The sequence below is a fragment of the Bidens hawaiensis genome, unplaced genomic scaffold (genome assembly GCF_021521415.1).
Source record: "Bidens hawaiensis isolate Kalapana, Puna unplaced genomic scaffold, B.hawaiensis_p1.1 tig00036089_1, whole genome shotgun sequence".
In the NCBI taxonomy this organism is placed as follows: Eukaryota; Viridiplantae; Streptophyta; class Magnoliopsida; order Asterales; family Asteraceae; genus Bidens; species Bidens hawaiensis.
The window spans coordinates 36633-44681 of record NW_027496296.1 but is presented as its reverse complement, the minus strand read 5'-3'; the positions used below and the strand labels follow the sequence as shown (position 1 = coordinate 44681).

Here is an 8049-nt window from a genome sequence, read left to right as displayed (position 1 = left end):
AAATTTTCAATGTGGTGGTGGCGACAACAAGTGAGTTGTAAAGACAAACAATAGTTATGGGTGATGTTAACCCATTTGGACCTTTTTACATTAAGTTTTTATAATAGTTGTCCCTTTTGACGACTAATTTGTATAGACCCAAATTGACTTATTGACTAACTTGGGATAACCCCAAGTGAACACATACACAATTTATCTTTGCCCATATCAAACAATTTTTCTAAGAATAGGTAACCTTGCCACCCATGGATTGTACTAACATTCTACACCACCTCACCTTTCTTTCTTTTACTTCTTAAGGCAACTTTTGATATTGCAGAATATATTATTAATAATACACAGATTAATGAATTTATTGCCGTGCATTTTTGCAACTTTTAGACCATTTTACATAACTTACAATGAGCAAATCAAACTAAAATCTCTTGATCAAATTAAGAAGAATTATCCACATGAATAACCAATTGGATCTCAATTATGCACTAAAAACACCAAAACTTTCACATCAATAAATTGCTCTACAACAATTATGAATGCTTTTATGACTTTATTCATCAACATCTTCAAAGTAAGAAGCTGGAATTATTGAAGGAGAAAACAACACCGCAACACACTTGAACTGTTTTCACAAAAAGAGTAACCATTCTCAAACATAAAATCATAATATAAGTGATACGCATGTAAAAAATATATGAAACTTTTAGTACCTTTTGTTGCGAGTATTTTTCTCTTATTGCATGAGAAGACGAGGATGTTCTTCTCAACTGTAAATCATGAATTGCAAGCACACAATCTTTTAACTCACACGGTTTATAGCCCGTATAACGTTTCATTTTCAAATCCTGACAAGTCAAAAAATGAATCTTGACTTTTCAAAATCAAACATATTGCTTAAAATCAAAAGATTAGCTATTTTCTCACCCAAGGATGCTTTTCTGGTTGAATTGTAAATCTTGCAATAAAAATGGCTGAAGCTGCAACCATTGATGGCAAGAATCTTAAACAACCGTAATCTAACAAACTTAGCTCCACGAGAAACCAACTCAAAAACTCAAATACTGTACATGATGGCTGCATTTTGGAAATTCTAATATGTCAATAGCAAACCAAACAAAGTTATTATATATTGATCTAATGTACTTAAATAAGCATACCATTGTATCGCCTTGAGCTGCTCTTATGAAAATTCTGCAACCAAATATGTTGCAGTTAATCAGTACTAGTTAAACTTAATATCATATAACCGTTAGTCATAATTATCGAACATACCTAACAAAAGTTTTTGGTGTTGGATTACTCAGCTCATGTTCCAAAAAGTTGACCAAGTCTCTCTCCATTTGCACAACCTATTAAATTCAAACAATAACAATAGTTAAAACATATTCACCTACGATGCATGAACAAGGCAAATAATATAAACGAACCTCTTCTTTAGTATAAGTATTGTCGGTTACATAACAGTAATCTTCAACTTGTGGAGCGCTAACCTCTTCAAATTTCCTAAGATTCGTAACAAAGAGAGTCATTAACAATATATACATAAAACAATTATGATAAATACAACAGATTCAATAGGGATTAAGAGCATACGAAGCGACAAGCATGCTAGATACACCAAGAAGCTGGAGCTTGTTCCTGCTTAAACAATGTGAAGATAGGAATCTATCAATGTACGATACTGTAAGGAACAATGTATCCGATACAAGCTTATACTCCTCCGCAACTTCAACCAACCAATCCACTAAAATCTCTCGCATTCCCGGTGTAATATCCTTTTGAATCTGTTTCATGTAATTAGGCATTGGTCTTCTCTTCTCTTCAATCTATATAACCAATTTAGTGTCAGTATACTTTAATAACAGCAATTATTAAACAGATTATTATAATTTAAAACAATCAACGGCTAATTAGCGATTAATTGAATATTATTGAGCTTCAAGCTTTTCGAATTGTGCTTTTGGAATTCAACTTCTGTGTTTATAAATTATAACTAATTATATAACTTATTAACTGAATCGGATTAATTTTATAACTGATTAACCTAATAGCTTTAACATCTCAAAACCTAGATATTACAGTTGCTCAGATTTGAATTCGCAATTAAAATCACACAATTAACAATCGGACAATCGAATCAAATCGAATACCTCTAATGAGTGAAGATGCTGATAAATAAGCGGCGCGTGCAACAATTTGTAATTAACCGATTCGAACGAGACCGAAACATCAGACTTCACGTTCTCCTCGTTCTTCGTCCTGTTCAAATCAATTCCGGTCGCTCCGATTCAAGCATAGGCTTCCTGAATTAGTCAGCTCGCTCAAAACCACTCGCTTCTTCGTAGACAAAGTTTGTTTGAAACTGTTGTGAGGAACGGTGGCGATCGGAAATGAACGTTTTCGGGATGCACGGGTGATGACGTGGACGCAATTTCCTTCAGTCTCCATTGAAGTTGCAGGTTTTTGGCGGAGAAGATGAAGATGGAATATGGAGGTGAGACATGAGCGGGATATGTGTAGAGTAATATAGAGTTTAAAATGGATGGATTGCCGCGCTGTCTGTCTGATTTCAGAATTTGACTTTTAATATTTGTTTAAATTGTTTTGTTTTGCCCGCTTTCACGGGAAAGAAGAAAGATTAATTGAAATTTCAAATTAAGGGGGTGTTTGGCCTAGCTTATTTAATAGCTTTTTTTTTTTTCAAAATAATCTTAATTTGGTGTTTGGTTTAGCTTTTTAAGCTTATGCTTATATAAGCTAATTTGAAGAATCTTATTAGAAGATAGTTTTTTAGCTTATTTGATGAATCTTATTTGTGTAAGGGTGTAAGTTACTCATTTGCCTCAAACGGTGGTGGATTAATACTTATTGAAGCAACTTATTATTTTAACAAATTAAAGAATGGTGGATTTAACAACTTATTATCAACTTGCAAAATATAAGCTAATCCAAACACTTAAAAATAGCTTATCAAATAATAAAAAATAAGCTATAAGCTACTTTAAAATATAAGCATAAGCCAAAAAATAAAAGCTAGGCCAAACCCCCTCTAAAACTACAAGGGATTTGTTTTCATTGATTATTTGTTAATTTAATCAGAACATCATCTTTTTATATAAACTTTAAGAATTTGATAATGTGAAGTGTTCGAAAAGGACGTACTCCTATTGTCACTAGTAGTTTATTTTTATAGTTTATGTTATGGTAAAGTACCAAATAAATAGTTTAAATTGATTAATTGTTAATTTAAACCAGCATAACATATTTTTATAATATATAAAAGTTTTTATGTATGGGGAAGTATCAAATAAATAGTTTTTTTTTAACTGCTTTGCTTACATAACAGCGGCCATAGCATCGCCCGTGCTCTTCATTGTCGTTGTGGATGACGGATTGGATGAGATAGACGAATCTCTTTCACGTGGCCAAGTACGTCTAGGTAAGAGATAATTTGAGATTGTGATTAGGAGGAGGGAGTGGTTGTGCTCTATCTGTTGCAGAGCATTGGTTGGAAGATGGGGCAAGTCGATGCGGCGTCGACTAAGGAAGAAGGACACCTCTCAGCGGTGGAGGCAGTTTAATATTGCTAAAAAAAACATGTTAGCATTTCTATATTTTTAGTCGGTTGTTGAGATAAAAGTGTAGGGAAAAAATATGGTGAAAAAGAAAACTAATAGTCACTTTTATTGATATTTTCAAATTCCCAAAATATTTTTACACTTATAGTTTTTTTTATAAATCAATTAATCAAACTCAGTAAATATCACATCAATAGCAATGCTATTAGTATGATATGGGGATGATGGGAAGTATGCAAACCGTAACTCTATTCCATAGGATAGAGGGTTTGTTTCCAGTGAGACCCTCGACTCTAAACAATATTCATTATAAACATATAGTTCTTATATCTTTAATATGAGTGAGTATCATGTTGATATATAAAATATAACTAGAAAAATTCCAAAAATATGTTGTATAATATTTTTGTACAGGATTTTGTATTGAATTTTTTTTACCAAATATTTTGTGACATTCGTCAATTTCGGGTCTTGTTTGTATTCGTTTTTATATTTGTTTATTATGTAAACCGACCCGATTTGTAAACCAAAGCTTATGTTGTAATCAAAATGATGGATTTATATTACAATATTGTTTCACACTTGTTGGGTCTTGAAAACATCCTATTTTTATTTTTATTATTTATTTATTTATTATTTATTTATTTATTTATTTATTTTGTTGTTTTGTGTTTTTGTCTTGATCCATATTGCATGAAAACTCTTGTGTCTCACACCCATATTTGACCACCAACATTACCCTATATATACACCACCTTTCCTCTTCATTTTCCCTTGCTACAACTCAAAAAAAAAAACTCTCTCAAACATCAAAGATTCAAGGTTATCTTCTTAAGTGTTCTTGAAGGTTTTAGTCTTTCATCTTAATTAGTTTATGTAGCCTTATTAATACCTGTTTATGGTTGTGCAACATATATATATAATATACACCCCTTGTTTACTTTTGGTAGTTACTTCTCCGATTCCGGTCGGTGAGGTTTCAGACCTCATAAGGCAAGGCTTCATGGAGGACTTCGATATGTATACATCTATATAACTTGTTCATACATATTAATTTTGCTTATTTTAGTTTGTTGGTCATGTTTACAAGTTCCATGGTTATGGGTTTTTAAGAGTCTATGCTTCGGTTTAACCGTAAATAGCTCTAAACCGTAAACCGAACTTTGTTACTAGTTTTGTTAAATAATTGTTTAAACATACTTATTGTTAGATCTAAGTTTCTAAAATCATTTTTACAAATTCTATGGTTATGGGTTTGTAGAATCTTACCTCGGTCTTAACCCGAAACACGATCCGAACCGAAAACCGAACTTTTGTTTAAAGACTTTATTGTTAACTTTTGGTTGTAAAACTTAAAGTATTTTATTTGTACATTATTATATAAGTTCTTTAGTGTTTAGACATGTGGAAACCATCTATGAACTTGTTGTGAGATGGAAACCGAACCAAACCGATTCTTACTCGCTTAAGACACACAAGTGTGTTTTTTTTTATCCATCAAGACTTGTATATTTCTTTAAAAATAGTTACAAATTGATTTTTAAATATTTTCTTAAGTACTTGGAAATGTTGGATCCAACTTGATCTCATAACAAAGTTTGGACCGACAAAACCGAACACTCGCTTAACGTGCGTTGTTAGTTCTAAAACAATGGAACTACATACTTGGTTAAGTCTTATTAAATTTTATTGAGTTATCTCATAACATTCAATATTTTGGAAAGTTGACTTTGGGTTTGACCAATTATCAAGACCCGAACCGACAACCCGAACACTCGATAAAAAAAACCGTTTTAGTATATTTATTCCAAAGGGATTTGCATTCTTGCATTTTACCCACCTTGTTACTTAACATAGCTTGAGTAAATATTAAGGTTAGACACTTTAACCCGGTTTCGAGCAAACTTACATTTTTAAAGGGTTATTATTATAAATTCTTAAATAGTTACATTTTAAAACCTTGAACTTTAATTATTTACATTTCTCAACATTTATTTTGTTTAAAAACCTTCAAGATAACCTTTCTAAATTCAAGACTTCTTTTCTTTTTAGGCATTGTGCGTTAAACTCGTCGTTCCGACAAATCTCCAAATTATCATCTTTCAAGTTTACTACTTGAAGGTGAGTACTTCATACCCTATTTTCTATCTTTTATTTTGGGGGTGACATTTCATACTTATTCAACAAAATGATTTATATTTGAATCTTAAACCACAAACGTTGTTGTATACTTTACCTAAATAATTGCTCGATTTGGTGTTCTATGCTTATATGCCTATGTGTTTATCGCTTTTGGTTGGTGGAACTATAAAATCCTAGACTATTTGGCATCCCCTTATAGCAAGGTGTCGTTAACGTAATGCAATTAACGATAACTATAAAATCCTAAACTATTTGGCATCCCCTTATAGCTAGGTGTCGCTAATGTGTTTAGCGATATCTATTTATCCAAATTACCACTTTTATATATCGTTTCGTATGCAAGTTTTGTGGCTATCTTTGTTATATACTAATATGATTAAACTTATGAATTGCTCACAAATCTTTGTGTTGACAAACTTTATTTTATGAAATGTTGTAGGTTTGCATCTTGGGTGATTTATGATTGTGAAGAAAACGACATCAAATACCTTAGGATATTAGTAAAAAATAAACAATATCAAATTTGCCATATTTTGTGATATATTGTTTATGGTTATTTTATGGATAATTATTATGTGACATTTTCGATGTTGTGAAATGAAATGAGTTTATTAAATACTGTCACTTTAATTAGTGTCATGTGCTTATGGACAATCGTTACACCTCGGCATGTTCCGCCGCCTTTGGTCGGGTGTTACATATTTTGTGTTGGACCTTTTATGTTGTATTTTGAGAAAACAAAAGCGTGAAAGTTTGTGTTTTCAATCCAAGATGATCCTTTTCATTGCCCATTTATACGCCGTAATTCATTCCTAAGCTTTCTCCCATTATTGTTTGTCGGTCACAACCAACACTTCAATGTGTTCCAAGAATTCCAACAATCACAACACTAACTAATCACACCCAAAACCGAAGAAGTCGGACATGAGGCCGTTCTTGAAACCCAACTGAAACCTTTGAAGAAAAATAAGACAAGAAAGCGTGTACAAAAGGAAGTCGATAAAATGACTGGTAAGCCTCCTAGTATATGATGGCCCTTGGTCAGGGAGGATGCTTTAGCATGCGCCTGGGTTGATATTTAGGAGGATCCAAAAATGATTTTTATTCGTATTGTATATTTGTATTAATTATATTAAAATTGTTTATATCTGCATTGTTTCTATGGGAAAATATAAAATGCAAAGGGAGACAAAAATATGAAATGTGAGAAAGATTTGTGGCCACATAAAAAATACCTTAAAAATTTAAAAAAAAAAAAATCATAACTCGAATATAAAAAAATGAAAAAATTTAAAAAACTAAAATGTTTCCCTCGTCTTTCGAGTTAAAAAAAATCTGAAAAAAAACATAATGACGAAAATAAACAAAAAGCAAGATGATAAATAAATAAAAAGACACAATAGATCGCAAAATATAACACAATATCGAGCAAAATATAGCACAATGTTGAGTAATATAGCACAATATAAAAAAAAAGACACGGTGTCAAAGAAAAAGACGCAATTAATGACAAAAAATAAACAAAAAACACAATGATAAACAATTTTTTTAGAACGAGGAAGGCGGGAGAAACATTATTGTTTTTTTTTTACTTTTTTTATTTTATTTTAAGTTACAATTTTTAAGGTTTTTTTGTGACCGCAAATCCTTCTCATTATTCTTATTTTTGTTTCATCTTGTAGAATAAGCTAAACTTTGTTTCTATATATGCTTTATTTATTTATATTGTTCTTAACTAACTTTAGAACCCGCATGATGCACGGGATGCTTAAAAGAAATACAATCAATCTATATAAATTAGATGAGTAATTAAAAAAAAAGCTTTATTTTATCAAATTAAATGCAGGTTTTATAAGTTCAAATTATATTTTCTAATGGAATATTCATACGAATGCGTGATGTATTCTCACACAACTTCTTAATAATCACGAATGACATAAAAATAACATCATATATAAAATTGGCATAAATAAAACACGCTTTTATATTATAGTTTTGAAATAGATGGATGAAAACTTCATAGATCTATTGAGGCTGAATGAATATATAAAAATAAAATTGTTATTCATTCATAATTTTTTTCCTGTCTTTATCATTTTAGACCTATAAATATCGCTCATTGAATCTTACCCCATTCATCTCCTACACTCAAAAGTGTATATAAATTGATTTAGTAAAAAAAAAGGTAGATCTGATTTCAATAAAAATATGAATATTATAATTATATTAACATAAATACCCGCATATTCTTAATCTCTATAATTTACATAATTAGTTATTTAATTAAAAGATGAATATATATGTTTTGATCGCACTGACATAAATATATTTT

At 30.8% G+C, this 8049-nt stretch overlaps 1 pseudogene across 1 annotated transcript; it reads right to left on the bottom strand.

The window, feature by feature from the left end:
• Positions 1 to 428: 428 nt before the first annotated feature.
• On the bottom strand, positions 429 to 2445 carry LOC143588171 (cyclin-A3-2-like; annotated as a pseudogene). Its single transcript, XR_013145053.1, has 8 exons — positions 2148 to 2445; positions 1591 to 1823; positions 1425 to 1500; positions 1270 to 1346; positions 1155 to 1188; positions 922 to 1071; positions 708 to 842; positions 429 to 619 (listed from the first exon to the last, which is right to left on the bottom strand). The product of XR_013145053.1 is annotated as a cyclin-A3-2-like (transcript).
• Positions 2446 to 8049: the final 5604 nt, after the last annotated feature.